Raw genomic sequence first — 22,376 nt, 5'->3', positions numbered from 1 at the left:
AGAAGATGGCACAGGTTGGCTTCACTGAGAAGTTGACTCTAAATAGGAGGTGAGCAGGCAGACGTTCATAAAGAGCATTCTAGGGATTATCACCTACATAAGGAAGGGCAAGGCAAGGGAAAGGGACTGGCAGAGGGAGAAGATGAGCTATAACGGGTTCACAGTGAAAGCCTTAGCCCTTTGGAGATGCTTGAATTGGGGCAAGGGGGCCAGGATTTTCTACCCCTACATTGACCATTGATTGGATACAGAGTCCTGGGAAAGGCATGTGACCTGAAGCAAGGACTCTCCTCAGCTGAGGCAATCCCTGAAGGGGACTGACAGCTGATGGCTGTCTTGTCCACAGCACTCCTAGCAGCTGGGGCAGTAAGACCTTCAGTCCTGAATGAAGATTTGGGTAGTATATCACTGGTGTCCACCACAGAGAGGAAACTAGCACCTACCACAGAGCTTGATATGTATAGTCACTCAATAAACATTTGTTAAAGAGAGGAATATTCTTGTTTTGTCTTTCAATTGCTCACCTCTTCCCAACAGGAAAACAAACATGATGTTATTAAAGCTTTTAGAGACAACAATTGCCTTCGATATGAGTTTTTGTCATGTAGAAAGCCTGGCAAGAAATCTTTGTAATAAAGAACGTGACAGGTATCAGTGAGAATCTCCTGTAACTTAATGTGCATTTAGTTTTGCATTTTTGTATAAACGCTTTTCATTTTGAATCAATGTCCAACATACAGAAAGCCTGAAAAGAAAACTAAGAAGTTTTGTTATTTAAAAAAATCTGGGAGTAAGTTTCTGACTTAATGCCTCATCACCCTCCTTTTGTGTTTATTTCCTATGTACGAGGATACTCTCCTATCTCACAACACAACCAATCAAGATAAGATCAGGAAACTAGCACTGACACATTACTATCATCTAATACCTAGACCCTGTGCAAGTTTTGCTAATGTCCCACTGTTATTTACAGCAAAAGGGTCTAGTCCATGATTAAGTATTGCATTTATTTTCATGTCTCTTTAGAGATCCTCAGTCTGGAACAGTTCCTCAGTCTTTCCTTGATTTTCATGACCTTGGCACGTTTGATGATTACAGGTAATAATTTTTAGAATGTTCCCATTTTAGCTCTAATGTCACCTTACAAGGATATGCCCCTTTGGCAGGAATCTCACAGAAGTGATAAAATGTTCTTATTATTTCCTACTCGGGGCGGGGGTGTTCCACATTTTCAGTTTGTCCCATTACTGGGGTATTCACTTTGATCATCTGATTCATATGATGTCTCCTGGGCAACTCTATTATAATGTAACCATATTTTCCCTTTCAATCCATAAGTATTTTGTAGGTAGTACTTTGAGATGTGTAAATATCTCATTCTCATCAAACATACAACTTATTTATGTCAGTATGGACTCTTGGACTCATATTTCATTCAAGGTTATAACTTATTACTATTATTAGTTATTTTGATGCTCAAACTGTTCCATATTTACTTAGTGGCATTCACTTTAAGCAGATTTCTGTGTCCTTTGGCCATGGCCTCCATCATTTTGAAGGGCATTTCCCTACTTTTAAGCAAAAAGATGTTCCAGATTTACTTTGTATTACCTCTGTCCTAATCTTGGAACCAGATATTTTCCATGAGCCTCTACTTAAGACTACCTCTCCATTAGTGCTCTGAACTCATCACAAGCATATAGCAAGCAAGCATGCTAGAGCAATTTACTAAACTATGTAATTGATTATTTCTTGCTCTTTATTTTATTTTTATTTCTTTGTCTTTTTGTCTTTCTAGGGCCACACCCGCGGCATATGGAGGTTCCCAGGCTAGGGTCCAATCGGAGCTATAGCTGCAGGCCTATGCCAAAGCCATAGCAACACTGTGGATCCAAGCCGTGTCTGCAAGCTACACCACAGCTCACAGCAACGCCGGATCCCCCACTCACTGAGTGAGGCCAGGGATCAAACCTGCAACCTCATGGTTACTAGTTGGGTTTGTTAACCACTGAGCCATGACGGGAACTCCTATTTCTTGCTCTTTAAATGTGAATGAAAGATACATTCTGTGCTTAAAATCCTAAACTCCAAAGGTACAGATTTCATAAGAGTTTATTGTAATATCTTCACTGTACAGATATATATCTTTAGCATACCTAGGAAGTAATGTAGTTAATAATACTTTGCATAGCACAGTGCCTTTATATAACCAAGGCTTGTAAAAGGTGATAAAATCTGTTTAAAACTGCTCTATGGTAAGATTCGAGACTAGTTTAGTAGCGTGGTTGGTGGACTTTAAGTAGATGACATAGGTTTGAGTCTCAATGGGATCATTTAGTATGAAAATAATCTCTACCTCACTAGGTTGCTGTAAATATTAAATAAGATAGCTCTTGTAAAATTGCCATGTAAACTGTAAAGGGCTTTTTTTAATATAAAATGTTATTTAGAAATGCTAATAATCACTTACTTGTTAAAACTAATAAAAGTGAATTAATTGGTCTTAAGAAAAACCAGTGTGGCAAAAAACAAATGCTATTATATTTTTAAAATGTGAGATTGTATTTATATTTTCCTATAGGACTTTTAATATATTTCAAATTGCAATTTTGCTGAAATCCCTCTGATGATTGTGCTATTACTGCTTATTAACTTTCTCACATGCTTTGTTAAATTCAGAATATTTATTCTTTGAGGTCATCTATAGATGACCTCAAAGTATTGGTTATTAAAATTACTGAGAATGAACTACTCATGAAAATGAAGAAAAGTCTGCAGCTCTTTCAAAGCTAAGAAAATAGCTTGTTAAATAGGTAGATCTTAATAATAAGTTAGGAAGAAAAAGAAATATTAAAGAATTCCCATTGTTATTCAGTGGGAGTTTTATAGAAGAGATAAAATAGCCAGTAGGCTCGATTTGATATGTGGGTTACCATTTCCCAAACTGCTATGCATAAAACAAGATTTACCATGATTATTAATTATAAAGCTCAGTCATGGGTACAGAGAGGTCATTACACTACTCTGTGTATATTATATATTTGAAATTTTTGTTAATAGTTTTCACATTTAAAAAGTCAAAAAACAAGAGAGAAAAGTTTGGATAAGAAGAGAATGGGATGACCATTCCCAAGAGACTGTGACAAAGCCACTAATATTTAATATACACATTTGAAAACAGTTTCATGATCAGACCTACTTGCAAAAATAGAGGACTATTTTTAATTTTTATTTCATATAATTTGCCAGATCATTTTTGATGTACTAAATTTGAGTATGTCTATCTTTTGAAACCGGTTATTTTTTGTAATGTATTAATTTAGGCATACTTAAGTGCTAAGAGATAAGACAGATTTTATGTTTAAAGAAACACCACCGAAAATAAAAGAGAACTTTTTCTATAGGATTCTGGGACTTTGGATGGCAATGACATTTTTAAGTCTGAGGTTCAGGTTATCCCCTCGCTCTAAATCCCTGGCTGTGATACATAATCTGTGAAAGAAAAAAATACATAGCTTGGAAAGTAAAAGGCCCAAATTTGTTCAATAAGATAAACATTTCTGTGGGCCAGGAATAGAAAAGAAATGCAGTAAAGAAAGTGGAAGGTGGAGTCATGGGCTTGCTGGCCTCTGGAGGTGAAGTCAGTTGAAGCAACTAAGAGTCCCTATCATTCTGGAGAACATTGAGTAGATGTGCCGTAAATGAGATGAAGACCAAACACAGGTTCACTGCCTACAAGCTGGTGATCCTCACTTACCCTGACCCCCTCACAAGGAAACTTTAAAAAATTTCTGCTAACTACAGCCTGGCACTACAGCTTTATGAAAAGCTGCGTGTTTCTGGATGCAGGACAGAACAGCCTGGCAACCAGTATCCCACATATGACTATGGAGCATGTAATAAATTACTGGCCCTGATTCTTTCCCCTTCCCTCTATCCACATCCTATAACATTCTTACCTTGAAGTTCTTTACACAAAAGGCAATGCACTTTTCCATCCTGACTTTGGGCTCAGCTGTGGGACTTGCTTTGGCTAGGGAGATGTTAATAGAAATGATGAAAACAGGGGCTTGAAATGTGCTTGTCTAATGGGGCTTACCCTCTTACCCTCAATGAAATGAGTTTTCCCCAGGGTAGCTGCTACCCTGTGACCTGGGCCCCAGCATGTATGCTTGTGGAGCACAACTGCTCTTCTTGCCCACAGAGCTGAGCTGCTTGAGTTATTGCTGTGTGCAGCTGCTCTAGCTAACCTGCAGACCCATGAGAGATTTAAAAAGTTGTTACATGTCACTGAGATTTTGAGATTGTTTGTTATGCAGCATTAGCTAGCTATTATGGAAAACCTAACACTGGGATGCTACTGTAACAAGAACCTAAAATATACAGTATTATATTTAGCTTGGAAAACAGGTGGTGGATAGCAAGGAAACTATTACAGAAGCTAGAAAAATGGCAACCTGTATTTGGTAAAACTGCTGCCTGTGGTAATGTGAAAGATAGTAGATTTCCAGGCTAATATTGAAAGCATGAGCAATATACTTTTAGTTCCATTTTACAAAGCACTACAAGAAAAGGATAAATTCAGGAAAAAAACTTGCCAACTTGCAAGAAGAATTTAGAGGGATTTAAAGAGCCCAGAACTTGCTTATTTGGAAAATAAACTCTTCATCTCCAGCCATTAAGAGTCTTAGATTCCAGCCTGGAGGAAAATTTAATTAAGGGCATTGCTGTAACTTCCTTTACTAAGACATCAGAAAGGAGAAGATGCCTGGAAGATCCTCTCAGCTGGACAAGGGGGTTCTAGAAGGCTTAAGGGAAGGGTCCCTTGGAAGCCTCATAATAAAGTCTGAGAGGCATGTATCCAAAAGAACTGTGGGTATGGTTTTGTCAAACAGAGTTCACTGAAAACAAATACATAGAAAATTCATGTTTTTGAGAGAGCAGTATTGGCAAACAAACCACCAGCTAGGATTAAACAGGAATGAGACTGAAATATAAAAAGACTTCTGGGCCAATAACACTTTATAGACAGGGAATAGCTGAGAAAACTTCTTAAAGTGAGAAAGGGCATATTCTCCAATGCTGTCTTTGGAAGTGACCTATAAGGATGATAGAAATCAAAAGACCTCCTGGGATGATAAAACCAAGAGCAATGGAGAACAATGGACTGGAGATCCAATCCAGGGAAAATAATTAGTGTCTAATCAAGCAAAATTCCCTATGCCCAGAGCAGGGGGACCTGGCAACAGTTTCCCTATGGTATTTCAGAACAAGTGAATGCTAATGCCTTCTGATCTTTCCCTTTTTGATTAGGAGTGTTAAATGCAGTTGGATAAGAGTGAGAGGTTGGGGGGGAAGATCACACACACACAGACTTTAGTTCACAGGTTTCTAAATCAAGGAGAATCACATTCAAATCTAATATATATCATAAGATATTGGATTTTGATCCTGATACCATGATTGGATGCATCTGTTTTGCCATGAGACAGATATAAATTGCCTTGTAACTGTGAAGTTCCTCCTGCAAAAGACAGAGTATACTTACCTGCCTCTTAATTTGGGGCTCAACTATAGGACTTGCTTTGGCCATTGAGATATTTGCAGATGTTATATAAGCAAGGGCTTGAGGAATTCTCCTGTGGCTCAGCGGGTTAAGGAACTGGTGATATCACTGCAACGGCTCAAGTTGTGCTTTGGCAAGGGATCAAACCCTGGCCCCTGGGAACTTCCATATGCCACAGGTGCAGCCAAAAAAAGAAAAAAGTAGAAGCTTGAAATGCTTGCACAATAGGTCTTGCCCTATTGTGCTCTTGTCTTTATCATGACATAAGCTTCCCCTAGATAGCTGCTTTGTGAGCAAAATAAATGGTTATTGTTGTTTACCACTGAGATTTTGAGGTTGTACTGGCAATAACCAATGAACACGGGAGGAATCTCAAACTGTCATTTTAAGATCTGGTTTGCCATTGAAGAACCTGGGAGCTTGTTGGCCAAGTGCAAAATCCTTAGGGATATATAGGAGGAAAACCACCTCTCCCACTCAATATGAAAATCAAAGCACACGAAAAAACCTACCATTAAAAAACAGTGCCACGAAATCAATAATCAGAACAATGATTCGCTCCAGATTAAAATGAAATAGGGCAATTTAAAGAAAGAAATAAAGACGTTTCATATCCTCAAAGAGATGAAGCAATGCATACATTTCTTAAAAGAATAAGACATTATGAAACAAAATCAGGCATGTTTCAATAATATGTAGAAAAAGTAAAATAATTAGAAAAACACCTATTGAAATAAAAACCTTAATAGGCATTCTACACTGTATACAATCTGAGAGAAATACTACATTGGGAGTCAATACTGAGGAATTACTCCAAAATGCAACAGAAAGAAATTTTTTTAAAAGAATGAAAAAATTAGTGGCTCAGAGGACAGATTAAGAGATCCTCTATGATGGAAGGAAAAACTATCCAAAAGAAGGTAGTAGAGGAATTATAAAGAAGCAGTATCTGAAGAGATTTAATTTCCAAAATTGAAGAATAACCCTTAAAGGTACACTCTGTCCTACACAGGATAAATACAAATTCATATCTAGATACCATCCACAGAGTGAAAGCAAAGTGAATCCAAGGGAAAGAAGGTAGATGTAAGAAACAATGGTGACTTTATGGAATGTGAATTACAGCTTAATAAAGTTATTACTAAGAAAAATGGTGAGCAGAAAATATGTTGGCATATTTGAATACTGATTATTAAAACATTGATAAAAAAGGTGATGTTAAGTTTTTATTTATTATTTGTTTACTTTTTTTTTTCCTTTTAGGACCATTCCCATGGCATATGGAAGTTCCCAAGTTAGGGGTCTAATTGGAATCAGAGCCACAGCAATGCCAGATCCGAGCCTCATCTGAGACCTATACTGCAGCTCATGGCAACAGTGGATCCTTAACCCACTGAGCAGGGCCAGGGATCAAACCTGTATCCTCATAGATGCTAGTTGGGTTCGTTACCTCTGAGCCACAATGGGAACTCTGACGCTAAGTTTTTAGACGATAAAAGTGAAAATAAAAATCTGTTAATGAGTAAACGAAATGAACTAATGTTCTTTCTTGTTCGGAAGGAAGATGGAAGTATTTACTAACTTTAAACTTTGATAAAAATTTTGTAGATGTGTATGTAGAAAATTTAATGGTGGCCACTAAGGAAGAGAAATATAACTTCCAAATAAGGACAACATAAAGGGGTGGGGAAATAAAATATTCTCAATCTGGCCAAAGACCAGAACTAGAGAAGAAGCTTATGGAATAATGGTAAACAGAACACAAAACAGTAAAAATTAAATCCAAATGCTATCACTCACAATAGATATAAATGGATTAAACTGACAATAATGGATAGCAAACAGAATCAGATTCCCTAAAAAAATAAAATCACTCTACATGTTGCTTATGTGACACATCCAAAGTAAAATGACTCAGAAAGTTTGAAATAAAGAGATAAACTAGGCAGAGTTCTGCTTCTGGAAATGCTAAGGGAAGGCTCTATTAGACTAAGTCTCCTGTAATAATTATAAACTCAGAGCAATATTTAAAAAAAAAGATTCGAAGGCACTAGAGAATGACCAAAGGCAGGCAGAAACTAACGGGAGTAAACATTTTGAAAGGAGGAAATCACACTAGGTAGGATTTGCATATAAAGCTTTTTCCCTGAGGTACTCTCTATGTCCTTTTGAGTGCAAGTATGCTAGTACTCAGAAAGGTCTTACTGGCTTGAGCATCAATGGACAGAGCTGAAGGATGCCCAAGCAACTCTGAGGTGAGGGAGAATACCCAAGAAGGGAAACAGCCACAAAATAGAGAGTTTCAAAATCTATGATAAACCTCATCTAAATTTTTGGCTGACTCCTTTGGCTATGCTTGTGCAGGGGAGATCATAAGGCGCCCAGTGGAAAACAACAGCTGGAAGGTAGAAAGCTATAACAGAAATTTCAGTTGGGGCCCACTGCAAAAGAGACAGCAGGAAATTTGAGTCTAGACAAATCGACTTTTATAACAAAAACACTCTTCAGAAGAAGATAATAGAATCCAGACTACAAATTATTTAGTCTGTGTCCTGTATACAATAAAACTAGATAAGTAAATGTTTATAGCAGCTTTATTCTCCAAACTGAAAACAACTCAAATATCCACCAACAGGAGAATAGATAAATAAATTAAGAGTTAGTCTCATAATGAAAGGTATTTGGTCATGAAAAAAGAATGAATTACTGACATACACAAAAGCATGGATGAATCTCATGGACTTAATGATGAGTGAAGCAAATAAACATAAAAGCAGATTTATTTTGATGATATGTAGGTGATATTCCAGGAAAGGCAAAACTATCTATTGTGATAACAATTAGAAAGAGGATTATCTCTTAGGAGATTGACTGGAAGGGGGCTGTTCCAATGGAAATGATGTGTATCTTAAAGGGGTGTGGTTGTCAAGCACTCTGAAGGGTCTGAGACTTTACCCTGCTTGAAGATAATAAATTAACCTGACAGTCTTATGGATGCTGGCAGAAAAAAATCTTGAGTTAGAAGCAAAGGACTTCATCATGCACAGCACAATAAGCAGTTTGAACTCCAAGTCTGCATTGGTTCCTTTTGCCTCCTAAGCCTTGTGAGGGGTGACGCCGAGGGGCCCAGATGGATGCTGCACATGTAGTTAAGTTTGTAGCAAACTGAGGAACCCCAAGCTTAGGGAAACTAAATCTTTTATAAAGGGCAGTAAGTCTGCCTGCCATTTGTCTTGAAAGAGACATTATTTTTATTATACTGGACAGTAAACGAGCCTGCTCCAGAAGGAGACACTGTATTTTTGTTCCAGAAGAAGACATTATATTCCAAGATTGTCCACATATAGATAAACATACCTGAAGAGACAGTGCCTCTGCTTGCAAGAAATGGAGACTTGCAAGGGACGCATGGAAACAGTCTCTAACATTGGGTAATAAGAATGTATGCACTTGTCAAAATTTATTGAATCTTATATTTATTACCTGTGTACTACATTATAATTTTAACCTCCAAAACAACAACCCCCCCCCCCTCACCAAGACTCTGTAAAACAAACTAAAAAAGATAATTAGGTATGGACAAATTCAGGGAGTTTGAAAAAGGCAAATTCCTTTGATCTGGCGAATCCTTTGAAAGTGAAAGGTTTGGGAGGAACAAGCCTGTCTCACCCAAGTGGCAGGGGACCCCACACCACATCATTTCTTAAAACTACCTCATAATTAAACTAAGCTATATAAAGGCAGGGAAGTTTTTTCTTGTCCTCACTATTGTGTTCCCTGGCAATCAGTACATAGTGCTTAATACATCTGTTAGATAAACATGTACAACCAAGTTGAAAAAGGGACCAATGCATTGACCCCCAAACCACTGAGTCATCCTTTTCATCCTGCTATCTTAATCCTTTCTTGCTTTCTTCATTTCTCAACTTAGGTTTTTCTTTTATTTTGCACCCCACTCTCTCAAGGCCTTATACAATGGAATGAAATTCTCTTTTACATGCTCTGCTTATAAAACAAGGGTTTTATACTTCATTCGTACGCAAAGAAATGTGGTTGAATTAAACGGTGTGTAAACTTAAATGAAACAATAGAGTCATACTTTCTGAGTGTGAATCCCAGCTCCATTATTTACTCACTGAGTCCTGGAAGAAGGCAATTAACCTGGCTATTCCTCACAGTATTAATTTTATAGACCTGTTATAGAGGTTAAATGGGAAAATGTTTATAGTGCTTAGAACAGTAGTGACAAAAAGTTCAATAAATGTTAACTATTATTTTTAAATGCCACCAAGATTTGTATATAGATTATGATTTAGTTGCTAATAGGATTGTAAAAAACAACAAAAACATAAAATTGAAATTAAAATTAGCAGAACCCTTAAAAATGAGCCTAGTAAGGGAGGGTCTCAGTATGTAGAGGCATCCAAACAATTTATTAGGATATATAGAGAGAATATGGACTTCTTTATAGAATCTCTGTGGTAGATGTACATAGGAATCCATTATGTTGTAATTAAGCAGAAAAAAATTTTGTGCCCATTATGTGTACAGAGGATAACTGGGTTCGAGGTTATAAAAAGAAACAGGTTTTGCTTACAAAAAGCTTATATCTTATGGGGATACAGTATACTTTTTAGGTTTAAAAAAGTATACATGTTCACTAAAAAAAAAAAAAAAAGAAAAAGGACAATAGTGAAGAGCAAACATGTTCACGTTGGGTTCTTTTCAAACTCATTCTCAAAAAATTATACACCACAATATATAAAAATTTTATATCCTGCTTGCTTTCATTAAATAGCAAACATTATTCCCTTATTCCCATGTTGTCCCATAGTTTTGGAAGTTGTTGTTGCTGCATTATATTCAATTTGTGTGTGGTAGTTTCTGAATTCTTTGTTATAGCCATTGACATTTAGTGTAGAGTTTAAGAACGTGGGTTTTGGTTAAGACTGCCTGTATTTGCAACCAGCTGCCCCATTTGCTGGCTGTGATCATTTTTTTCTTCCCTCTTGGCTGCACCTGCAGCATGTGGAAGTTCCCAGACCAGGGATAGAACCTATGGCACAGCAGTGACAACGCCAGATCCTTAACCTGCTGAACCACCAGGGAACACCTACTTCACCTCTCTGAGTGTACTTCAGCTTTCTTTCTGTAAAACAGGAGCAATAGAACCTGCTTCATAGATTCTGAGATGTGTGCAAAGCAATTAGCCTGGCAAATAGTAAGGGCTCAATACATTTAGCTATTTTTTCCAAGAAGCAGTTTTAGACATTTTGATTGCTTCATCAATATCCATTCTGCGCTTTCTCATTATATAGTAGTCAATTAGTTAGGGGTGAGGGTGAGGCAATAATTCATTTAAATAAATCAGGCTAATTCCACCACTCCAGACACTGACTGTTTCAAGTAAACCACCCATATTCTAAAAAGTCTATGGGATTTGTATGATCATAAGAATGGACAAGAAGCTAACTGATTAATCAGATTTCATTATTAAGACAGGTATTATAGTTGAGATTTTTCTTAATGTGAACTACTTTTTCATCAAAGGATAAACCCTGCTTGGCAATGGTGAATTGTTCTTTGGACATACTATTTGTACCTCATAAAATTTTTAGGTTTGCATACATATTTCTAGGTGAACTAGGACTCTATATATAGCTTTGATATTAAATTGCCTTTATGTTTTGCTGTCAGGGGAGTGTTAATCCTTTGCTACTTTTGTTTTTAGTGCTGCATGTTTAATTCATTCATTCTCTCACTGCGATGGCTATCAATTTGTCTTTCGGCATTGCTTTAAAAGCACCATCCTCTACCTTTTTTTCTTTTTGTCATTTTGTCTTCACTATATTTTATTGCATTTTTCTTGATAAAATAGCTGTTTAGAAGAGCTCCCCCACCTAAGAGGAGAGCACGAACACTGTCCCCCACTACCACATATAATGCAATTGCGCTTCTCATGTTTGGAGAAATTGCAGGGGTCAGCACATCCCAAGTGCAATGGATAAGTCTCACCCTGGGAAAACCACCTCATGATCATGGTGTCTCCCCTGCCAGGTAAGTGTAGAAAAGGTTTTTGTTTTTGTTTTTGTTTTTTGTCTTTTTGCCATTTCTTGGGCTGCGCCAGTGGCATATGGAGATTCCCAGGCTAGGAGTCTAAACGGAGCTGTAGCCACTGGTCTATGCCAGAGCCACAGAAACTTGGGATCCGAGCCGCGTCTGCGACCTACACCACAGCTCATGGCAACACCGGATCCTTAACCCACTGAGCAAGGGCAGGGATCAAACCTGCAACCTCATGGTTCTTAGTCGGATTCGTTAACCACTGCGCCACGACGGGAACTCCAGAAGAGGGTTTTAAAATTATTTTCCAGGTGATATGCTTTTATTATTTCCTGGTTTTATAACCTTATGGCCAAAGAATAGGACCTGTAACATTTCTGCCCTTTAAAATGCACTTCAGGGGAATTACCAGGCTCCAAGGATTACCTTCATCTCTTTTACACTCCACTCAGATGCTGACAGAATGTCCAGTAGGTGGGCACCAAACGTTGACCCATTTCATTCCTCCAGGAAATCCAAGGAAGCCCAAAGGATTACCAAAGGCTTAGGGTAGAAAAGGGTAAATGATTTCCTTGTAATTTATCTTTAAGACAAAGAGGCTGAAAAGAATAAGTTTGAGAATTTTTTCCTGTTAGCTTTTTAATCCTGCTGTAAACATTCTAAATCAGCTAATATACAGAAGTTATCCTTCTGGGTCCCCTATGCTGCCTTTGTCTTTCCATATTACTATATGATCAATTTGTAAACTAGTCCACTTAAGAAAAAGTTAATTCCCTTTCCCATATATATTATAACTTTGCTCCCCCCTTACTTTTTAAGGGTAATCTCTCCCTTCTATTTGATTCATGTTTTGATAGTTCACAGAACATGGAACCAAGGTCTTGACTACTATCTCTACACCATTTTAAAGGCCTTTGTACTTATATATTTTAATAACATCCTGCATGTAAACATTAAAGTTTGTTGTCTTCACTACAGACCATGATTTTATTAGTGATTATGCTATTATTTAGTCTTTTTTTTTTTTTTTTTGTCTTTTTGCCTTTTTCTAGGGCTGCTTCCCGTGGCATATGGAGGTTCCCATGCAAGGGGTCGAATCAGAACTGTAGCAGCCGGCTTACACCACAGCCATAGCAACTTGGGATCTAAGCCGAGTCGGCAACCTACACCACAGCTCAGGGCAACGCCAGATCCTTAACCCACTGAGCAAGGCCGGGGATCGAACCCACAACCTCCTGGTTCCTAGTCGGATTCATTAACCACTGAGCCACGATGGGAACTCCTATTATTTAGTCTTATACTTTCTCCCTTAAACTGTACTCTGAGATACTTTGTGTGTTAGGTGTGAATGACAGAATTTGATTTAAAGGTGAGTTTCTTGAAAGAAGCAAATTATTCATTTTGTTTTTAGAACTTAAACTAAATAGTTTTGATCTTAAGTGCTTTAATGTTTTCTCTGGACTTTCATCATATCTATAATTTCATTTTTGTTTTTTTCAAGGATTAGAACAGGAGACATTCTGTGATTAATTTTATTATTAGCCACATTGATAGATTTCACAAGATTCTTAAACTTACATTTAATAAGTAGAAAATAGATTAAGTTTTAGTTTTTCTTTACAAAAGAATTTTACTCTTTCATTTCACCCCCTACCACGCCCAAAAAGAAACTGCCATCCCTTCTTGGCCTTCATTAACTTAATCTGAGGTAATAAACCCCACTTAAAGATTTTAAGATAATTTAATAAACCTCTTGCTTTAAATATTACATTGACAATAATTATCTGCAATACTCTAATAGATGACACTGATTTCAATACTCACCGATTGGTCTTTCTTTCCTCATACTTTTATTCTGAATTTTGATTCAAGCTCGTAGTGTGCTGATTATATTCAAGTAATTTTTTTCTATAAAGGGCAAATGAGTATATTATGTTGCACATTACAGAATCCTTTTCTATTACCTTCACATCTGGCTGAGTAGAGAAATCCTGAACTACACAACTCTGTAGACACTGCTCCATTCCAGCTGGCATCTAATGTGCAGAGGAGGATCTTCAGACTCGACCTTTTTGAAGATCAAGGTTTCTTCTGTTAAAACTATTCATTGTTTATTTTGTTCTGTTGTCTTCTCTAGGAGCATCTATTACTCAAAGGATAAATCTCGTTAATCAGCCTTTTAAATTTCTAACTTTTCTCTCACTATATTCACCTGAGGGTGCTTTTGGTTTATTATAACTTATTTAAGTTGCAGAATCCCTTAAAGGAAAGTGTATTAAGCACAGTATATAACAATGAAGGCAGCTCTGATGTGGCTGATGAACAAGTTGGGGGAACCCCCTTACTTTCCCTTCGTTGGCTCATGAGAACCCACAGTGTTCTGAAAGCAGTTTGATATTCATCATTCTTCACTATGGGTTAGATTTAAATTCTGTGACTATTTACTATTTCTGACACAACTACTGCTTTAGCTTCTCCTTTTCTTTGCCTGCTCTTACTCTTTTCATGTCCTTGTCATCATAATTCCCTGTGGCACCAAAGCAGGAGCTGAAGCAGATATTTTCCAGTATTTCTTGCTTTAAATGCACTGGAAGAAGAAAGCCCTTCCTTCTTAACGTCCCTGAATACTACTCTTGTCTCACTCTGTCGAAGTATCCATTCCATTTGCCCCATGCTGATATTGCTTACTGTATTAAGAAACCAAAACTTTACTTTATTTTATTTTGTCTTTTTGCCATTTCTACGGCCACTCCCGGGGCATATGGAGGTTCCCAGACTAGGGGTCTAATCGGAGTTGTAGCCAACAGCCTATACCACAGCCACAGCAAAGCCGGATCCTTAACCCACTGAGCAAGGCCAGGGATCGAACCCGCAACCTCATGGTTCCTAGTCGGATTTGTTAACCACTGCAGCACAACGGGAACTCCAGAAACCAAAATTTTAAATGAAGTACAAGACAAATATAAAAAAATGCATAAAAAGCACAACTCGAAAAGTTATCACAAAGTTATCACCATGCTGGGCAAGATGACAAGATTACCAATATACCATAAGTCCCCTTTGTCCCTTTGTGACCCCTCCCACTCAATTCTACCTAAAGGTAGGTATGTTTTGTTTTTGAACCCTTTCATAAGTAGGATTCATACAGCATTTTCTTTTGTTGGCTGGTTTGCCAACATGTTTATAAGATTCATTCAAATTGCAAGATGTGGCAAGAATTAGCTCATTTCTTTGCTCTAGAGTATCTCATTGTGTCCATTCTATTGACAGACAGTGGTGTTGTAAACACTTTGGGGCTATTACCAATAATGCCTTTTTTTTTTTTGGTATGCATATTTTCTTATTTCTACTGAATATATGCTTAGAAGTAGAATTGCTGAGTTGAGGGCAGATATATGTTTTGATGTGGCAGATATTTGTCAAATATATCCAAAGTGATTGAGCCAATTTACACTCCTACCAGCAGTTTACGAGAGATCCTGTTGCCCCACACTCTCACCAACATGTGGCATATGGTATTGTGAGTATCTTAATTTTTGCTGTTCTTACCAGTGTATGGATATCTTACTATAGTTTTAATGTTCGTCTCCTTGATGACTAATATTACTAAACATTTACTAGATTTTAAAAAAGATTCTTCAACTTACATTAACTGTCAAAGTAAAAAAGAGAATGTTTCAATGTTTCTTTATAAAAGGTAAGGAGGGAGTTCCTGTCCTGGAGCCACAGAAATGAATCCGACTAGGAACCATGAGGTTGCGGTTTGATCTCTGGCCTCACTCAGTGGGTTAGGGATCCAGCGTTGCCGTGAGCTGTGGTGTAGGTCGCAGATATGGCTTAGATCTGGCATTGCTGTGGCTCTGGTGTAGGCTGACAGCTGTAGTTCCAATTAGACCCTAGCCTGGGAACCTCCATATGCCATGCATGCGGCTCTAAAATGACAAAAAAAAAAAAAAAAAAAAAAAAAAAAGAAGAAGAAACTGCAATTCCTTCTTGACCTTCTTTTGTGAAGTGCTTTTTCGTATTTACTCATTTCTCAATGAGGAGAGCTTTAGCTAGGCCAACTGTAGAAGTGGCAGACTCTGAGGATTGTTTCCAGCTCTTTTACAGTCCTCTCAAGGGATGATGTAATATCTACCACATGGTCAGAAATGTTAGACCCATTTCATTCCTCCAGGAAACCCAAGGGTGTCCATCAGATCTGGGTTTATGGTAGAGGAGGGTAAGGGATTTTCTTGCAATAACGCTAAAGTTCTTAGGACAGATGCTAGATACAATACTAAAAAACAACAACAACAAGCCCCCCCCCCCAAAAAAAACCCTGCTGTAAGTATTATAAATCTGTCAATGAGCAGAAACTAAAATATTTCTGGGCTGCTTATGCTGCCTTTATCATTCAGCATTTCTCTATTGGTCAGAGGTGGAATTTCTTTTATGGACACCTCCTAAAAGACAGCTGTTGTTCTCCCTTGGTTAAGGAAAAGCTTCAAGACAGTGTTGCCTCAGTGCCACTGGTTAAGAAATGCAGATGAGGGAGTTCTTGTTGTGGCTCAGTGGTAATGAACCTGACTAGTATCTATGAGGATGCGGGTTTGATCCCTGGCCTTGCTCAGTGGGTTAAGGATCTGGTGTTACCATGAGCAATGGTGTAGGTCACAGACGCAGTTCGGACCCAGCGTTGCTGAGGCTGTGGTGTAGGCTGGCAGCTGTAACTCCAATTCAACCCCTAGCCTGGGAAACTCCATATGTTGCAGGTGTGGCCCTAAAAGGACCGAAAACAAAAAAGAAAAATAAAAGAAAAAAAATAAAAATGCAGAATGAAAGTCTTTTCTGCTAGGACTCTCAATAGCAGTCTCAAATTATTAGTACAGCCTTCTTATACATGGGTTAATAAGGAGTGTTAGAAGGGAGGAAGCTAAGGTCTCATCTTGCTTTACATAACAAGTTGTTTCAATGTGGTATCTGAATCAGTCATTCAAAAAAAAAAATCCACACCTTACTGCTTTATTTAGTAAAAATTTCTTCTTGTTTCTACTATTCTTATCTAAGTTTCTATGAATGATACCAATATTTTTTCTTTCTTTCTTTCTTTTTTTTTTTTGGTCTCTTGAGGGCCGCACCCATGGCATATGGAGGTTCCCAGGCTAGGGGTCTAATCGGAGCTGTAGCGGACGGCCTACACCACAGCCACAGGAATGTGGGATCCGAGCCGAGTCTGCGACCTACACCACAGCTCGTGGCAACGCTGGATCCTTAACCCACTGAGCGAGGCCAGGGATTGAACCCGCAATCTCACGGTTCCTAGTTGGATTCGTTAACTACTGAGCAATGACAGGAACTCCCCTATTTTTTTTTCTTAAATATTTTTGCAGAAAGTTGGAAGAAGAGGGTTGCAAGTGTTTATGTTTACGCAGCCCTTATCTTTTTTCTTTTTTCTGGCTGCCCTGAGGCATATGAAGTTCCTGGGCCAGGGATCGAACTTGTGTCCCTGCCACTGCAGAGACACTGTCGATCTTGTTGCACCACTGCAGGAATTCCTCTTACACTTTTTAGATGAGAAAACAGATCCAAAAAGGTGATGTTGATACCACATATATAAGATATGCTCTGGGGTGAACTGAAAACTAGTAATATAAACAAGATCTAGAAGACAAGATACATTTCTATATTGCAAGTAACTGAAAGCTATTAAATAGAAGCTAGGTATTTCAGGCACGCTGCTAATCTTGCAGGATGATATAAAGAGATCTACTTCCATTCTTTTTTGTTAAATACTTATCTTTGAGTTATTGCAGTGAAATAAGACTGGGCTGGGTGAAAGATGGCACTACATTGTAGTGCCTGTGATTTTCAGATCTTGAGTTAAAAAAGTGGTAGGAAAATGAGCCCTGTTAGGAGGTTCTGGTAAAGGGATTAAGACAAGGTGGTACCAATGGGAAATGAACTCCCGTAGGAGTCTATGATGATAACGTAAAGATAGGTGCTCTCTCTCCAAGTATATGCTTTCTCTTTGCTACTGCTGGTCCAATTCTGACATTGCCAAAGCAGGTCAGCCAGCATCAGTGCTCTCACCAACTACTATAGTTCTTCCTAAAGCAACAAACTGTGATCTCCTCCACATTCCCCCAAATGTTTTATTGGCACTTCAGTTTCTTAACTTACTAATGTACTTAAGATACTAAGTTACTAACGGGGAAGAGGAAGAAAGTTTTTCTGTACTAATGGATCAATAATAAAGCATGCCAAAACTAACTTTAAGGGCCCCAAATCAGTACAAGAGACAGATTCTGCCAATGATGAAAGGAAAAAAATGTATTTTTATATATCAGATATTCCAGTAAATTAGTAGATAACTTTAGATGACTTTCACTCTCTTCTTTTAGCATTAAAAAAAAAAAAACCCACAAAAAGAAACAAAATCCCTAAGAACTCTGTGCTAATGAATGTTGTGACCTATGTATTACTAGCACTGGAAAATGATAATATATGAGCAAGAAAATCAATAGTAATATCATTTAGCTACAAAATCAGAAATGGAAAGAGGCAGGAAAATTCAGGTGCAGATGCCCAGGAGTATCTGTGAGTAAGTACTTTTGGTTATCCTACTGTGCTTAATAGTTTTCCTAATTTGTGTGAAAAACATTACTTGCCTTTTCACAGAGTTCCTGATTTCTATATCTCAAACACAAATAACTTTCCTAAACAGTCTCCTGAGGTGTTCCTCCCTCTACCTCTTGCAGCAGTTTGGTCAGAATGCCGTCTCTAGGATGCCACAGTCATTGCAGTCTTGGTCAACCTACAAGTGAGCTAGCTCACATGGACCTTGGCATCTAGATATTGGTTACAATTCACCTACCACAGTCATAGGACTCTCTTTTCCTGTGATAACAACTCCAATGTATTTTCACAGGGACTGGTGACTTCCTCAAAGTATAGGAGAGCCTGCATATTCTCCTGAGGACAAGTCTTTTCTAATCATATAAGTCAAAGCATGGTCATTGTAATGAATAAATTGCAATTTCATATTTTAACTAAATATTCCTATCTGACTCTCTAGCAATACTATACCTTTAGTTCCCAGGATCCATGGTTCTTGATTCCTGTTTCTAGAAAAGGAAATAATGCAATCCATTTATTAGAATTCAGATATTAAAACTGTACTTACAAATCAACAGATTTTTGGGGTACACCAAAAGCACATTCATTTTATGAGGATTCACTTTAGAACTTCAAGAACATTCAGTGGTACACAATTTCTGTACCTTTGTGATTATTCTACTTCAAAGTTTTAGACTCTGATGATAATTATTATATCATCTTCCTGTTCCTTTGTCATTTAAAAAGAATGACATATACCTATGTACTTCTTTAGAACAAAAAATCTGATAACTTATTAACATAATTCACTTCTAAATAAGTGTAAGTAAAAGATAAAATTAAGTAAAAGCTCTGAATGGCATAAAGCAAATAATTACCCTCCTTTATAGACAACAAAAAATAACTGCAAACATGAAAAAGCTGGCCTGACATTTGCTACTTGTGAGACTGCCTGTGTTTTTCAATTTCTTATTGTAATTTATATTTACTGATGTTAAATTGAAGGAAAGCAGATGCTTAATTCTAAAAATGCTCAAGGTAAAAAAACGTGGAAATTTCTCAATGTCTTACTTTTACAACAGTCCAAACCTAAGGTCCAACATATGGAATTTCTTCAGGCCAGTATACACCAAGTCAACGCCAGTGACTACCATTTCAGAATCATTTAGATAGCGGAGGTTCCCGTTGTGGCTCAGTGGTAATGAACCTGAACCCATGAGGATGTGGGTTAAATTCCTGGCCTTGCTCGGTAGCTTAAGTATTGCAGAGAGCTGTGGTGTAGGTTGTAGACGCAGTTCAGATCCTGCATTACTGTGGCCAGCAGCTGCAGCTCCAATTGGACCACTTCCCTGGGAACTTCCATATGCCACACGTGGAGCCCTAAAATACAAAAAAAAAAAAAAAAAAAAAAAAAAATCACTTAGAGAGCTTGCTGAAAAACCCACCCCAAACCTACAGAATCAGTGTAGCTGCATTTTGAATAAACACCTGAGGGGACTCTTGTAAACACTAAAGCTTAAGAATCACTGCTTTAGGCAATACAGATTCTATCATTTCAGGCTCAGTGCCTTAGGTAACACTGGAATGCTCCACTTTGTTTTTGAGTAGCAATGCTTATCACCACCTAGTGGTAAAGTCTCTAATTTCTATTTTCTGGCAGTTCATTAACACTGTGGAAGTTGAGAACAAAATTCAGAGAAGCCTAAAAATTTAGAGTAATAATTTTCTCAGTATTTTGCATTAACGTTTTATCAAGGGTAGGATAAAAAAAGTTTAAAAAGTAAACTTGTAAATAAAACCACACTATACCATATATTAAAAAAAAGACAGCACATAATTCAAAAGAATCTTTCCTAAAATTTCCTCCTTATAATACTAGTGCCCTGTTAGTAGCATGCTTCTAAAAACATATTATTTCACAGTGGAGACCACGGTCCTCTTTTGGACGTACAGGGATGGTGTATGTTAGCATATTAAAGGCCCTGGAAGTTTCATGGTCTAAAAGCCTGTGAACTAATAACTGAACATTTCCTAAATGTATTTGACTATGAAAATTTCTTTCCTAGGAATACTTACTGACTTCTCTCAGGACAATAGTATTTCAAGGAACATAGTTTGGGATGCTCTAGAAGCTGCAAATATGATAGCTATTCTCAGCATCTATGATCTACCGTAAAATACCTGACAATGAATTTATAAGAAAGTTTGATCAGGCTTTATTTTAAATATTATTACGTGAACCACACATTTAAAAGAGAAGTTTATTGATCTGTATTGCCTAGCATTTTTTTCTTTTAATAAGAAAAATACATACCTAATAAAAATCCCACTGTTTCGGCAATTTTAGTAATTTACATATGCAACAGTATCAATCTATCTATATATTCTGTTCTTACACCAAAAGTGCACTTGAGAAGTAAACATTTAGGTGAAGACATAGGCACTAGATTATTAAATGCTATTTCTTAGGTTCTAGAATTTCCTCATTCTGGGATTTAAAATTTTAGGAATCAACTGCAAGAGTTAGAAAAGCAGAAGTAAGGCTAAATGATTGAGAGGATTAAGATTAAATGCACTGGGAAGTTCCCGTGTGGTGCAGCAGGTTAAGGATCTGGTGTTGCTGAAGCTGGGGAACACGTTCATCCCTGGACTGGTAACTTCCACAAGGCTCAGGTGAGGCCAAAACACAAAAACAAACAACACCCCCACACACAAAAATAAGACAAAACAAAAAGATTAAATGTGCTGAAGCCAAAGCATTATTCGCTGAGCCAGGCTACTGAGAGAAAACACAAGAGAAGGTTGCATTACAAAGGCAAAGTGTTTTTTTTTACAGGCAGAGAGCTATTATACATTTCTTTTTTTAAAAGAATGCATACAAAAGGTTCAAGGAGGAGTTCCCTTTGTGGCTTGGCAGTTAATGAACCCCACTAGGATCCACGAGGATGTGAGTTCCATCCCTGTCCTCACTCAGTGGGTTAACTGCAGTGTTGCCATGAGCTGTGATAGGCTGCAGATGCAGCTGGGATCCCGAGTTGTTGTGGCTGTGGTGTAAGTGGGCATCTGTAGCTCCGATTCAATCCCTAGCCTGGGAACCTCCATATGCCAAGGGTGTAGCCCTAAAAAGCAAAAAAAAAAAAAAAAAAAAAAAAAAAATACAGTTCAAGGAAATAAACATAGCTGAAGTACCCTACTGAAAAACCATGACTGTTTGTTGGAACTGGCTGCCTAACTTTAAATGCAGAATAAAAAATTTGGGATTATTCAATCTGCACAGAAAATTTGGAGGGCAGGAGTGAGAGCTACCATGTGAAAGTCAATTTCTTCCACAGGGTCCAGTGAAAAACTTAAAATCTAATAATCAAAAATAGCTAGGAATCATTTTGTCAATTACTAGGATTAACCAAAGATGCAATGGACTCAGACTGTAGAGAGTTTTCTATTTTTACACTATTTAGATTAACTATCTGGCAGGAATATTTGGGGGGGGGGATTTAAGAATTACTTGAATGGTAGAGCCAGATAACCTACAAGGGAAAATTTAGTTCCAATCTGTGAAAATGGAACTATGTGTGCGGTAAATGAGTTTGGGATGAATAAATCTATCTGTTGGTAATTAATCCTCAAACTCTCCTCACTTAGGTTTTTCATTTCTAAAGACACCATTTGCCTTCTTTTTAAAATACGCCCTTTGGCTCACAGAAAGAAACTTGGTTCAATTCTCACTCAGGAAGTTTCGCCTGGGAAGATAAAGATGGGAAATTTTCTTATCTTAATTTATTTAAATTACTGATTCAAAAAAAGGATTTTAATTTTTCAACAGAAAGATATCCAAGTATGAAATGTGCTATTATGCTTAGGGAATTTAATCTTTTCACTATTTTTAATTTAACTTGGGATGTGAGAGGCATAATGAGGAGGTAATTGATATTTTAACAACTGCATATACCATTTATAATGTCTTTTTCTTAAGGTGCCAAATTCTGAACTTAGATATATCTTTTTTGATACTTACCACTCACCTCAAGAGTGATAAAAAATTTTTCTTGGATTTTCAAAATACAAGCCAAGTAGATACCTAATTTTTAATCATTTTAAAAATGACTATTCTTCCTATTATATAGTCTGTTCATAGACATGAAAACTGCTT

At 37.4% G+C, this 22,376-nt stretch overlaps 1 non-coding gene across 1 annotated transcript; it reads right to left on the bottom strand.

The window, feature by feature from the left end:
- Positions 1-11,468: 11,468 nt before the first annotated feature.
- Positions 11,469-11,631, bottom strand: LOC146396011 (U1 spliceosomal RNA). Its single transcript, XR_014830665.1, has one exon. It is a non-coding gene; the product is annotated as a U1 spliceosomal RNA (small nuclear RNA).
- Between the last annotated feature and the right edge of the window lie 10,745 nt (positions 11,632-22,376).

This window comes from Sus scrofa, chromosome 15 (assembly GCF_054392235.1).
Source record: "Sus scrofa isolate SSC_HxYL_T2T_F1_AM1 chromosome 15, Sscrofa_HxYL_maternal_Yorkshire_Landrace_v2.0, whole genome shotgun sequence".
Classification (NCBI taxonomy): domain Eukaryota; kingdom Metazoa; phylum Chordata; class Mammalia; order Artiodactyla; family Suidae; genus Sus; species Sus scrofa.
The sequence above is the reverse complement of the archived record's forward strand: the minus strand, read 5'-3'. Positions and strand labels throughout refer to the sequence as shown.